Source organism: Cuculus canorus, chromosome Z (genome assembly GCF_017976375.1).
Source record: "Cuculus canorus isolate bCucCan1 chromosome Z, bCucCan1.pri, whole genome shotgun sequence".
Taxonomy (NCBI): Eukaryota; Metazoa; Chordata; class Aves; order Cuculiformes; family Cuculidae; genus Cuculus; species Cuculus canorus.
Window position 1 is genome coordinate 24,321,340 of NC_071441.1, and position 14,369 is coordinate 24,335,708.

At 37.0% G+C, this 14,369-nt stretch overlaps 1 protein-coding gene across 3 annotated transcripts in view; it reads left to right on the top strand.

Annotated features, from left to right (window-relative positions):
* The window catches only part of ADAMTSL1 (ADAMTS like 1), a 391,465-nt gene that overhangs the window by 42,857 nt on the left and 334,239 nt on the right, over positions 1-14,369 (top strand). The window lies entirely within an intron of this gene.

A 14,369-nucleotide genomic window follows, 5' to 3' on the forward strand; every position in this document is an offset into this window, starting at 1 on the left:
CATGGATATGAAAACAGAGTTTAAATGACATAAAAAAAGCAGTTTGTGAAGTGATACCCTACTCTCAAAAGAGGTCTACCATTGAATAATAATTACTATATAGGTGTGGTCATTTTGCACCATAGGCACAATGGGAATCACCAGACAGTTTTGCTTATGCTTGGATATAATGTGCTCTTATATAAATGTATGGTTATAAAACAACTATAAAGAAAACAGCATTTCATAGTGGTTTAGAGGGTTTTCATAACTGGCTGGTGTTATACCATAACATGTAGTCAATCGTTTATAAGTTTTGAGCTGTTTTTTCTCTTTTGCCATCTCTGTGGCTTCTCTGACATGAATCGTCCAGAAAACTTGAGATTTAAAACACTGATCTATGGCAGTTCTTTTACATGTGAAAACTGACAGTGTTTTTAAAATACCACTTCTTTCCATTTATAATTCAAAGAATTTCTACAGTGTTGTCCAAAAGTTGCATTCCTGCATTTATCCAGAAGTTGCATTTTCTGTGGAAATATACCATAATGTTAAAGGCCAAAAATAAACAATTCTAATGCTTATCTTCTTAAAGAGGAAACAAGTTTATTGTGTGTTGCTTAACTGTTCACTTGAACAATTGTAAGTATGAAGTACTCAGCTTTTAATTGAAGTTCCACCTTTTGTGTCTTGACACCTTGTTCCCTATGGAGCGAAAAATTGACCTTGATGAAAAATTGTATTTTTGTATACTTACACTTAATAACTGCAAATTTAACTAAAACTTGGCATAAATGAAAAAGCTTAAGGCTGTGGTTTAATACCATGTGATTTCCCAGGATAATGAGTTAAGCAAATGCTTGATGAGGAAATGAAGAGTTAGGTATACGAGTACATGACTTTAATTCTGTTTTCTTGGAACTGGCAGAAGCCACTGGAAATTATCTGTAAGTGCTCCTGTTGCATTCATTATGTTCTTCTTGTGTCCTTCTACTTTAACTATGTTTTTCTGAAGTGAGGAACATGCTGCATTGCAATTTATAGTCTCAGCTTGGAAGCCACTTGTTCTTTCAGTTGGCCAACAGTTGCAGTGTTCTTGTAGGCGATGCCTCTGCATCTTCATTCTGTGTGACCACTCTGCATGTCCAAGTAAACATATAGATTGTTTTCAGTAAGCCTTAAGGCATCTGCCAAAGCAGTATATTCTCTCAAAACAGCGTATAGTATTTTTATATACCTGCCTTTCTTATGTCAGGCACAAGCATACAACCTTGTGGCAATCCTGTATTTGTGTGTGTGTGCCTGCTTTTGCAGGTTTTTCTAAGGAATGCTGTTCGTATGAGGAATATCTGATAGATTGTGGTGTCACACGGTGCTGATAGTTTGGTTTGGAAGGCTCATGAAATAATGAAAGAGAAAAGCTTTTGTGTTGCTGTAAGGTGATCTGAAATGCATGACTCATTTTCCTCAAGTTTTAGAATGATAAAAAGGGATAGACAGCTTAAAATAACTTGTATACTTCTTACTGCAACTAAAGATAATGTTTCGTTTCATAAGTAGGGGTGTCTTAAAGTGAAATAAAAAAGATCTTCAGGGAGCTAGCCCATTATCTTCATTCTGATCTTTTTCAGCTGAGCCAGAAAGTACAGTTTGAAAGGGAAGCTCTGGGGGAGGTGGACACCTTTTTTTCGTCACAGTATCTGTTCTTCTGACATCTCCCTTCTTCTGTCCCTAGCTGAGAACTTTGTATCCCTAATTAAGAGCTATGATGTGCATAAAGATGTCCCTTAAAAATTCCTCAGCACTGTGTACCCAGCCTAGTCTTTCTTAGCCCTCCATTCAGACAGAGGGCTGGCATTCCATGTGTGTTCTTTCTGGTGGCTGATGGGAAGAAAATTACATGCAGCCTAGGACACCTAGAAGGGAAAAAGTAGAGGAGTTCATGACAGCTCAGCTTCTTTTATCTTTAGTTCTAATAATTACAAGGAGTAAGGTGGGGTAAATAGGAAACAAAAAAAGAGCAGGAGTAAGAAAAAAGTTGAAAAAGCTGCATCTGGAGGGGCAGAAACTTTTCAAGTACTTGGCTTCTGTGGCTCAAGTTACATATGCAGAAGAAAATATATGAGAAGGGCATCTGGGATGATGATAAAATGCTGCTGTAATTTTAAAATGGAAAGGAATGTGCTCATGAAATTTCTCCATGTTGGAAGGTTTTGAGGAAGTATGCCTTTTTGGCTATCCTGTGCACCTGAACTGGTTTGTGATACTGGCACCTGCCTGAAGAAGGATTTTGACTTTCTTGTTACAACTTTTGGTTTTATTCTTCCAAATGAGAAGTAAATGTTCTGCAGTATAAGATGACTGTCAAGTAAGGCATGCAGATAAAGTAAAATGACTGATTACAGTCTGAGCAATGAAAAAAATCTGTTAGAAACTATCAATGGCTAAGAAAGGCACTGGCAAAATATTTTGGATTTGTTGGGGTTTTTTTCTGTTGGGGAGGTGGGGAGTTCTAGGTCGTATCTCCACTCATTCCTCTGAGACATTGATGAAATCATGAATGGACTGGAGAGCACATGAATAGAGAAGATATCCCTTCCAATCTAAGAACTGGAGATTCTCAAATTACAGCAACAGAAGTTAAATTAAAAGGAAAAAAAAATCCTTAAGTGGCCCTGAGTGGGGCCATCTTTTGTGTTTAAAGTCTGTAAATTTAACCCAAATAACTGAATCATTCCCTTATATCTGCCCCCCTTATCATCCTAGGAGATGAGCAATGAAATTTGAATATCTTTGTATGCCTGTAATTCCATTACAGTTTAGAAGAAGTGCTGCCAGGATGGCTGAAACTTTGTATTCATTTGGAATAGCAGAAAAAAATGGAGTTCTGCCTTAGCTTAGTTTCCTAGAATATTTTCTATGCCTTGACTGGTAAGCATATTTAAACCACATATCTGGACTAAAAAATGACATTTGGGTAATCTAACACGAATGTGGAGGTAGCACAACTGTCTGGTTATGTTTCATTAAACATTTCCTGCTCCTGTGATTACTGAAAATCTTTCTGCTTTGAACCCCTTTTGGAACAGGGGAGGGAGTTATCACCATCTGAGTAACAGTTTTGTTGGCAATTGGCAAAACAGATTACTTCTGGACGCATGCTTCTGTGACCATTGCTCATGTCCAGTTCTACTTGTATGTTTTTCTTAAAAAAATTTTATTTTCTTAAGGGGTTCAAACATAACTTTTAAATGAGCTGTCCTTTTCAATGTTGTTCAGTGGTTGCGATTAAAAGATCATCTTTCATTCCCACCTAACATTTGCAGTGTTTGAAATAGGATTATCCAGGTTCAGAATAGTAAGTTTGTTCAGTTTCATAGAGTAAATGCTCTAGTGTAGAAAATGATGCAAAAGGAATTGGATCTGCAAGAAAAGACTTCCATACTTCAGAGAGAAAAGAGTAGAGAGAAAAAAAGAGAATGCTTTTGAGTAATCAAGGATTTTATGCTTGTGGCGTTAGGAAAAGAAAAAGGATTAGAAGACTGTGTGATATTTGGAAATGAAATATTTGTCTAGGATACTCTTTTGCAAACATTTCTACTGCATTACCTGTCTAATGAATTGTCACTGAGACTCATTCAGACTCACCACTAACAGTCTGACTTAACTCTCCTTCAGCTTAGTTTGTAGAGTCACAAATCTTTATGCTTTGTTTAAAACGAGCAACAAGTAAGAAATACAAAATTAAGGATTATAAAGTCCTAATGGTACAATTGCTGCCTAACTCCTTCACCTTTATGCATGTTAATATTTTTTCCCCCACAAGTGATCTTATTAATCATACTGTTCAGTCTGAATACATAAGGGAAACCAGAACTTCCAAATCACTTTTTATCAGATGTTTGTCTCAGCTATGTATTTTGGTGCAGTGGTTTAATTCTTACTGCACTACTGACTTGGACTTTATTCTCTTGATTGGTAAAATACCCATAATTGCAGTCACACTGGCGAAGAATAGCCGCCGCCATCCATGTGATTCATGTTGTACAGCTGTGGCTTATTGGGGCAGGGATTTTTTGAACCATTTTTATACAGTGGCTTCCAACTGCTTCCCTATTTCATATTCCCATCTTTCAAAATCTGGTGGGGATATGAGACAGTATGGTCCATTGAATTTGTTTAGTTTTTCACAGGCATTGCTGAATCCTTTGAACTGGAAGCTTGATCTAGCTGCTTAAACACTGCACTGAGAGGCAAAGGATTATATTTCTCTTCACTGTTTTAGCAGAAAATTCTTGTGAAGAAAGGAAGAAGGCTTAAACCTGGCGAGGCTTTTGTGACATAAGGCATTTGTGAAGTTGAATTATTTGGTTAGCTAAAATCAGTCTGATTCTTTGACATTTTTAATTGAATGCTTGCAGAGTTGGCTCTACACACAGATAATTTTCACATCTTAGAACACCTTAACCACTCTTAAGTGAGAACGTAAGAATATTTTTATTCTATGAAGTTCAGTAGGTTTGGCTGATATTAGAAATTCTGAGCTAATATGAAAACCAAAACAAACACAATAAAATCACCCCTTTTGATTTTGATGACTGTCAACAAGCAAAGAGCAATTTTATATTCATCAGTAGCCTACAAACATAGCTGCTGATTAACAGACAGATTTGCTGATATCCTGGAGTGTGATACTGGCTGAGGCAGCTTTTAATGAAGAATGTACTTTTTCATATAAACTACTGTTATGGCTATTTAGTTTGTCTTCCCATGTGACAAGTCTTGAAAAGAGTTGTCCAGCCAATCTGTCTCTCATGGAGAAAGAAGGTGATAGAAGATGTACATCTGCAAAATCATCGTTAAGGGAGATTACACAGGGAGTCATAGAATGGGTTTAGAAATTAGAGACTAAGTCACAGACACATCTCCAAATGGCAACAGTCATTTGGAGGAGAATTCCTGAAGCCCACTGGAGAAGTTGTGCAGTCTTTGTGTCTTTCAGCTAGCAAACCCTCAGCCCAGGCAAACTGCATGCATTTTTTAAAGTAAGTGTTTCAGAGCTCTCTCTAGTAGAAGTTATTTTTGCAACAGTTTGCAGATGTTCAGTGCAGACTTCCTCTAGGGAATTGTTCACTTAGTACTCTGGAACTGGTGCAAGAGAAACTTAGATCATTTTAAATCTTCCCAAGTTTGTATACATAATCTGTAATGAAAACTGGAAAAAAGGAAGAAAGAGGGATGTCAGCTGGCAAACTAAAAAGTGATTTGTTTTCTAATTTATAATTTTAGGACTGCATAGAGTTTGGCTATCTTTATTTTTATTAGGATATTTTAAAATGAAGGACCATGCTGGGGCTTGAGGTGACAATTAAATCTGTTGTGTAACCAATTAACTTGGCTGTTTGCAGACCTTGTTGATTCCTTTTTGGAAGGCACTCATATATGAAGTACTTGCTTTTTTAAATGGGTTGTCTTGTTAAAAGAGTTTTCTATAACTCTTAGGAACTGTTGGCTGAAAAATCAGTTTAAAATATCTTTTCTTCATTGTAAAATAGCCTGAGATGAAGAAAATATAGTGTCTCTGAAAGCTGTTGGATATCTTTGAGAGAACTCCACTTGATATCCATGCATATGGATCCAGAATGTCTGATTGAAATCACAGAATCACAGAATGGCTCAGGTTGGAAGAGACATCTGAAGGTCTCCTGGTCCACAGCCCCTGTCACCTAGAGCCAGCTGCCCAGGACCGTGTGCACATGGCTTTAGAATATCTCCAGGGAAGGAAGCTCCACAATCTGTGTGGGCAACCTATGCCAGTGCTCAGTCACCCTTACAGTAAAAAGTGTCTCCTTACATTCAAAGGGATACTCCTGTGTTTCAGTTTTTTCTTATTGCCTCTTGACAAACAGATGAAGAGAGATTGTTCTTCACTCAGTATATAGCAGAGCTACATTGGAGTTAATTGTTGCAGGCTGATGTGGATCTTATATTTTTTTGTGGATAGTAAGATAACTGAATATTCTCCTGGAGAAGGAAGTCAAGCCCAGGCTATCTAACAATGCCATGTAAAAATTCCATTTTTGGCCAAGGAAGTTGTTTCAGTACAAATTGTTGGAATCAGTGACAGCATTGTAGAGAAAAGTTGCATTTTTAGGTTCTTTTAGGATCATGCTCTGTTGGTCAATGGAATTTTGATTTCACTGAGTATAGTTGCCCTCATGACTTTGTTGCCTTTTTTATATTCTGTAATCCAAAATAACAGTGATACCAGCTCATCATTTTCCTATTGACTTTTGGGAAATGTTAATACTTGCCAAGATTTGAACTTCAAGGAAATTAACTTCAAGCTGATGTCTCCGTAGAAGCTAGTTCAAACACCAGGTGTTTTGCAGAGGAAGTTTATATACAACTAAGGTGTTCTGTAGCTTCTAGAAAATTGGTCTTCAGTGTTCTATTTCTTCAAGAAGAGACTGTCAGCACAGTTGGCAAGGCTTCTGCAACTACATTATGAACTTAATTGTGTTGAGCATGAGAACATCTGGAATAAGCAGAGTGAAAAAGGGGGAAATAAATGTTTAGAGTTCCAAGTGATAACAAAACTGAAACAGTAACTTTAAAGTCCTGATACAAGTTTTCTGCATCAGCAATAATTTTCTTATCTGATTAATTTTTTTCAAATTGTTGTGGAATTAATAATCTTAAATGTGTATTTAGAAACAGGCAGTCAGGATCTCAGAAATGTGTATTGTTATTTTTTTGTGCAAAATTCTAAAATTGAAAATATATTTTTTTAAAAAGAAAACTCTTCCCAGACTGAAGTATGAAGCAAACAGCAGGAAAAGTTTACTTCAGAGCTTGAAACAAGAATCTGTAATGGGAAGGGAACATCCTGTGTCTTTACCTATAACTTCCTACAAGGCCATCAAAACAAAAATATTGTATGTTGCACATAACTGATATAATAAATGGTGTAGAATCACTCATAACCACTCAGTGGTGCCCAGATATTCAAGGGAGCCTGTGAAAACTAAAGTGGTTGGACACTGTATTTTAGGGGGTAAAGCACTTTGTCTTGAAAATACAGATATTGATACCGATATTGTTTGTTTGAACATACTAGCTAGAAAAAAATATAAACAAAAGCATAAGTGAAAAGTTTATTTTTACAATATGAAGGCTGGGAGAAGTTCATGACATATAAGGAAAAATCACAATAACAGCAAACTTTTTTTTAAAAAAATGAAATATAAGTTATTTCTAGTTTCTGCTGTCTAGGTATGAATCAGTACCATAATGGATAACTTCATTTATATCAAACTTCTGAGTCTGTAAGAAAGAGGGAAAGAAAAAAAAAATGTCAAGAAACAAAGAATCATTCCTTAAAAAAGTTATAGTTGAACAGTCCTTTAGACTCAGTAGTCTTCACTGTTCCTTGCTCTTTACTAACTGACGTAGGTGGGGGGAATATTTTCTAATCTGTCAGTCACTGAGCTAAAATCTAAAAATATAGGAAATCCTCCAGCTATTTTTATTCTCTGAGTTTGTGCATAATTCCTTTCAGGTCACTGCCCAGAAGTATCAGTAACATTCATCATTCTTTATAATCATTCTTACTTCATTCTTATAATCATTCTTTTTTCCAACGGGTGTGCAGAATATTGTTTCATGAAAGCTGGAGTTCCGTTTGTCATGTGGAGCCTGTGTAACCTCCTAGTTGTCATTTGGTCACTTCAAGACCATGGAGTTAAAAGGTTAAACCCACCAGCTGAAGGTCATGGCAAGACTATTGTCACCTCAGTGCAGGATCACCTGTACTGGGCTGTGGCTCATTTCAGGTAGTTGATCTGCAGCTGCTTATGATTACTGGACATTTCTAGTGCATATTTTGGTCAGGAATGTTGAAAAATCATAGTTGTGAGATGGCTGACTTTTACTGTGGCAGTGAACTAGCTGAAGCTGTTAGTATGAATAGTATTGACTAGGATAAAACTTTTGGTGCTAACCTTTTGCTCTACAATATGTAAGTTAAAAATGCAGCAAGACGTCATGTCAGCACAGAGGCCTATGAATTTTGAATTTGTTTAGCAAACCTATACCAAACATGCCAGAAAATTCTGCTTGTTTATGTTATGGAGAGCCAAAAGCTGGAAGAGTTGTTCACTGAGTGCAGTTGATCAGAATAACACTACTTTTGATTGGTGACTTGTAATTTTCTCTCTTTACACAAGGTACTTGGAATACCTGGGAGAAGTGGTCACTTCAATAGAACTAGATTGCCTAAAATAACTCCTACTGTTGGGATAGGGTTGGAGGGGGGAGTGAAGGGGAAATGATAAATATAGTAAAAGAAAGAAGAAATAAAATATTACAAGAAATACATAAAACTAAGAGCTGGGAAAGTTGTTCTGTTACTAAGTGTTAAAGCAGGCTAAGTCACTGCCAGGAAGCACTGATAATTCCTTGTGACTGTTTCCCCCACCTTTTTATTAATCTTGCTGGAAATTTAAAAGTAGCAAAATAACATTTTTTTCTACTTGGCTACTAGTTGCTTAGAAACAGATTTAAAGCCTATTGAAGTTCCTAAAGAGGTTCCCAGTGTCTACTGTGAGACTTTGGTCTGAGTATTATTTCTCAGTTTCATGTGGTCAGAAGCTCTTTAAACGACTTTTGAGTCATGTAAAAACACAGTTTTGATCTGTCTGTGAGTTGCACACACATTCAGAATTTAGTTTGTATGTGTCAAGGTTTATAAGGTTTTATGTTAGCAGTAGCAGAATTTCTGAACTAGCTTACGTGACTTAAAGTATATTTACACAAGCAGCTGATACACAAAATGAAGGTGCCTGAAATAAGTAAAACTGTAAATTGTTAGGCTGGATCACAGTGCTGCCCTGGTTACCAGACCAGCGTAAATGTGAACATAGCACTGGAGTTCCCCTAAGTGTAATAGGTCTTCAGTCTGAATTTTGTAGGTTATGTAAGCAGTTAAGAAACTTTTTCTTGCCCTTCAATTGGAATCTAGTAAGGAGAAGCTACTAGAAAACTAATGGTGAATCTATACCTTTTCAGTTTCTCTGTCAGTTTTTGACAGTTCACATTAGCTTGATTTATGTTAAAATAAGAAACCTTCAAATGACAAGAAAAAAAAGTGCCTTGGGGAACAGGCATCATCAGCAGTCTTCCCTCTCCCCTTTCATATTTTTTGAGGTAGATTTTTTTTGTTTTTCTTTAGGGGGAATGAGCAAGATAATACATCTGAAAATTGTTGGAATGTTGGAAAAATGGAATTTAATGCTAGTTTGTAATTTTTTAATAATGTTACAGTGTAATGTATTTATATTAAACCTAACTATCACCAAAACTTAGACATTATGGAATCCTTTCAATAACACCTAAGAGATGAAGTCAGGTCTTGCTTTAGACTCACGTTTATCAGCGGAAAGGAACATCATTGTGGTAGGTTGACCATGGCTGGCTGCCAGGTGCCAATCAAGATGCTCTATCGCTCCCTTTCTAGCAACAGGACATGGGGACAAAATATGATGAAAATCTCATGGGTTGAGATATGTACATGTAGATTACTTGCCAATTACAGTCATGGACAAAAAAGACTTGACATGGGGAAATTAATTTAATTTATTGCTAATTAATTGTAACAGAGTAGGATAGTAAGAAATAAGAACAAAACCAAAACCAACTTTCCCACACCCCTCCTTTCTTCCCAGGCCTAAATTCACCCCTGACTTTTCTGTATCCTCCAACCCCAAGTGGTACAGGGGGATAGGGAATGTGGGTTGGGTCAGTTTATAATGATTTGTCTCTGCCAGTCCTTCCTCATCATGCTTTTCCCCTTCTCTAGTGTGGGGTCCGTCCCATGAGATACAGTCCTTAATGAGCTTTTGTAGTGTGGCTGCTTCCCACTGGCTGCAGTTCTTCAAGAACTGCACCAGCATGGTTTATTCCTACATGGTGAGATCCTTCAGGAATGGAGTGCGCCAGTGTTGGCTGCCCCATGGAGTCACAGGTCCTGTGGGAAAATGTGCTCCTGTGTGGTTTCCTCTCCCAAAAGTCTTGAAGGAAAATGTGGCTTTCTTAGAATCATGACTGCCTAAAGTACAGTCTGATAATTGGCTATTTACTTTTCAGAAGAGAACATGATATATTTCAGTTTTATTATCTCATTTCCTCCCTTTCTTCAGATAAATTGGTCTACTTAATCTCCTGTGAAATTCTATGAAAGGATCTACTGAAGGATGACTTGAAGGATTAGTTTGTCCCAGGAATAAAAATAAATTGCATTGATATCTAGGAGTGACTCATCTGGACTTGAGATGCTGCATATGAAAGTTTTAGAGTGTGATACCCACAGCCTTTCATGACAATAATGTCATCCAATTCCCCGTAATTACTAGGTAAAATTACTAATGTCTCCCTACTGTCTTCCTATAACTTCTAAGTTGACAGTGATCATATTTTGGAAAAGAATGTTTCTTACAAGTAATGTAAGAAGCTTTTCTTAGATGCAGCTAAGGTAGAGATTCCACCAGGAAAAATGCTTAGTCATGCAGACTTTGGTGGGAAGTCTCAGCACGTGGCATGTGTAAAGGCGTTCCAGGAGATGTTTTATAAGGAGAAAAACACGTTTCAAGTTCAAGTGAAGTTGAAGTGAAGTCATTGGGACCTGAAGATAATAGAACTAACAAAAATAAAACTTCTGCAGAACAAGCCAAAGATGCTTTATGCATTCTGCTGCTCTGTTAGAAGTATACGTTGTTAGACCAAACCTCTGTAAAAACTTTGAACACAGTGTGCCAGGTGCTTCTCTGCACCCTCCCCCCACCCCCACCCCCGTTTCTAAGTTGCACAGATAAATTTAATTACATTTGACAGTTGGGTAAGTGATTTAAAGTGTCAGGACCTAGTGAGCTCCCTTTCATAATGTTTGGATACCTGCTTGCAAGCAGACAGAACTCAGGCTTTTTCTTCTTTCTAGACAGAAAATGTGTTGACTAATCCCGGTGATTTCAAAGGGGCCGATTCCCATCCTGGAGCTGTTCAAGGTGCTAACACTCACCCTATTTGATCACTTTGGCGTACCTGTTAATCCAGGAAAGTGATGTGGGAAAGATACAGAGAAAGAAGATTTCAAAATTTAAAAAAATACTGCTTTCTGCTGAGACAGTGCTAGACAGGAATATATTTATATTGTGTTCACATGCTGAACTAAGACCTGCTTATTTTGAGCAGATGTAGTTAGTACTGCTGTAGAAAGTGAATGGATTAGTCCTATTTGGCACAAACATCTGTTTCCTTTTCTCTTAGAGCTGCACTGCCAGCTCCATACAGCAGTAATCTTGTATTCATGCTTTGCCTTGTGCTTAGTGCTGTGGGTTTTGAGTGCCCTAAAATAATATTGAAATCTGTGGAAACAGGAGCTTTGAAAGCAAGACTAAGAAAGAGTTAGAAAGGAGAATGCAGGAAAAGAATAACTATCAAAATGAGGACATTATCCCGGAGGACAGTCATCAATAACTTTAAAAGGAATGATTTCAGGGTTGCGTGTTTACTGTAGTTGACTTCCATTGCCTTTATTTTAAATATTATTTTTGCCCTGTTGTCTTCTTCATGTGTTTATCATTTAGATAAAATTAAATGGGATTTCCCCTGTAAGCCACTGGTGTCTATCTTTAGACTTTAGATTCTGTTTTCTAATTTGTTTATTTTCCATGTATTTAATGGGAAAATTGGCATTTATAGTAATCTATGAGACAAGACTTCCATGTTCCAAAATATGCTCAGTTGAGAGAAAAGGTGGCCATAACTCCGTAGGTCTCAGGTTCTGATGATATGTTTGGCTATCTTCAAATGGAGGAGAGGCCTGGTAATTTAAGAAAGCCATTTAGAGTCCATAAGCTCTCAGAAGCACTGGGAGCAAGCAAAGATGAGTTCCCCGGAGCCTTTGATAATGGATTCCTGAGAGGTGAATGCTAGGAGAGCATAAATGTCAGCTCTTTGGTCTGAGAATTTTTCAGATGCCTTGTTGCAGAAGAACTGAAATTGTTTGAAATGTCATAGTAATAATACCACTATTGAAGCCTTTCTCTCTGATATATTTTGAATCACAAATTACATAGATTGTATTAGTAGGGGATTAATAATTTTTTGTCTCCTATTGTTGAACAAAATATTTTGATTTACAAATGCTGATACATAGATTGTAGATACTGCCTTTAAGTAGAATGTATACAAGTCTTGAATAAGGGCATAATTTTCATGCAATACGGGGAATCACTACTTGTAGCATTTTGATAATAAAATCACTTCATTGAACTGTTCTAATTGTAGGACAGGGTAGGAGTGTTTATTCCGTGCATGGTGTCTTAAGGCAAAACAATCTTTCCTGCACCATACAGTTGAACAAATGTTTCACGAACATAATGCAGAAAACCAAACTAATCTTAATTCCCAAGGAAGTAAAAGGCCCACCGGAGATTTAAGTAGATCAGTAAATATTTTGTTATCAGGGTAACAACTGCCTCAAGTATTTCTGGCAAAGGTTTCTGTTTCAACTGAACTAGAGCATTATGTACATTTTCTTTGTACAAATTAACATTTTGCTTGATGATAGTCTAGTGAGTTATTGATCCTAAATTCCATTTACAGACTGCATTTCCAAGATGTTACCTATTTAGTTCAGGAACTGCCTCTCTACCCATGGCCTTTATAGAATATTTCCATTAAAATCATCACTATAGAATTACAGTGAATGTTTAAAGCATATCAGTTTGATGTTCAATATACTTGCCTTTTCCTATCAGCAGAAATTTTGTTTGCAGAGCCTGAAACACAGATATGGTAATAGTCCTAATTTAATTCTAAATTGTTTGTAAACTACCTAAAAAACCTAGTTAGAAAAGTCTTTGCATATTTTTTTTGTCAGAGGTTTCTGCTGCAGTGCCTAATTGGGCAACCTCACCCCTGGAATACTCAGAGCAGCATACGCATGCAGTTAAGTAGGGTGGACAGGATTGTCTTGTCTATGCCTGCTGAAAATCATCTGAACAAGCTGCTGGTTCTTTGTTGATCAGTCAGTCACACAATATAAAATTATGAAGTTGGGTATGTGCAGAACTAGGGTGTGCCTTTTTGGATTTAAGGAGTTCTTGCAAGGATGAGCAAAACATCAAGAGTATAAATGCCAGTCAGATGGGGGTTTGCATTCCAGTAAGATGTTCAGAGTTGTTGAGTGATTTGTATTTTCATTATTCACAGTAAACTGTTAGATATGCTTCTGACTAAAAAAAAAAAAAATAACCTGTAGGACAAATGCCTATGTTTTTTAAATGTGCAAATCCACCTTTTGAATTGTAAATGCTATGGTGTGTAACTGCTTAAATAGTCACTTTTTTTTTAAAAAAAACCCATCCTTTATTATTCAGAGAAAATGCTAAAGCAGAAGCAACCAGAGCTAATTGCAAATATGACAATAATGCTGGCAAATCCTTTCAGCTGACTATTTGTTTTGATTCTGTAGAATGCTGATCTGCTATTAGGGTGTTAGCAATCCTTCCTTTGGGTTTTCAGAAAATACTAATTATTTCCAGTAAACTAACACCATACCATTGCAGCGTGATTGTAGAGTTTATGTTGGATAAGTTTGGTGGTTTTTGTTGTTGTTTACAGCAGCAGTACAACTATTCTGATACAGGAGAAAAAGAGGATGAGAGAATTTAAACTCCAGGCAGGCTGAAGCCTGGGCTTCTTGCTTTCACTCATATATTAGAGTGAAAATTACTCCTATTACTAATTATCTCAGCTTCCTGGGGTGCTTTCTTCTGATCCCTGGGGTCCCAGGCACTTGCCCCACTGGTTCATCCACAAAACTCTCTGAAACATATGTTTGTGACATGCATTACCTCAATCTGGTGAAGCTGCAAATAATTAAGAGCTGTGCACTGGCAAGGTGTGTGATTTTAAGTACTTTTCATGCCTGCCCCCCCTAACATGTGCTTAGTGTAAGAAGGTTTTCTTTTAAACAGAGATGGTGTAGTTCTTACAGTAGCTCAGCTGTTGGCCTTGTGCCCAAGAAATGAGTAAGGTGTTTAAAATAGAAAGAATTTATGACTCTTTTATGGGCAGGTTTCTGCATGACTTTGGGCAAAACAAGTGATATTAAGAGTTTCCCGCAATTCCTCTCAATTCTTGGTTAAATGGGATGCTTCTCTGTGAAAAGTAGCTGTTTCTAATTCAAGTATCTAAAAATGAAAGTACCAGTAAGTATCATGAATACAGGGTTTTAGCCAGTCCTCTGATGAGGTTTTAGCCTTGTGGTTCAAATTCTTCTGACATAAGCTGAAGATGACAATGCATTAGCTTCATAATACTGAAAA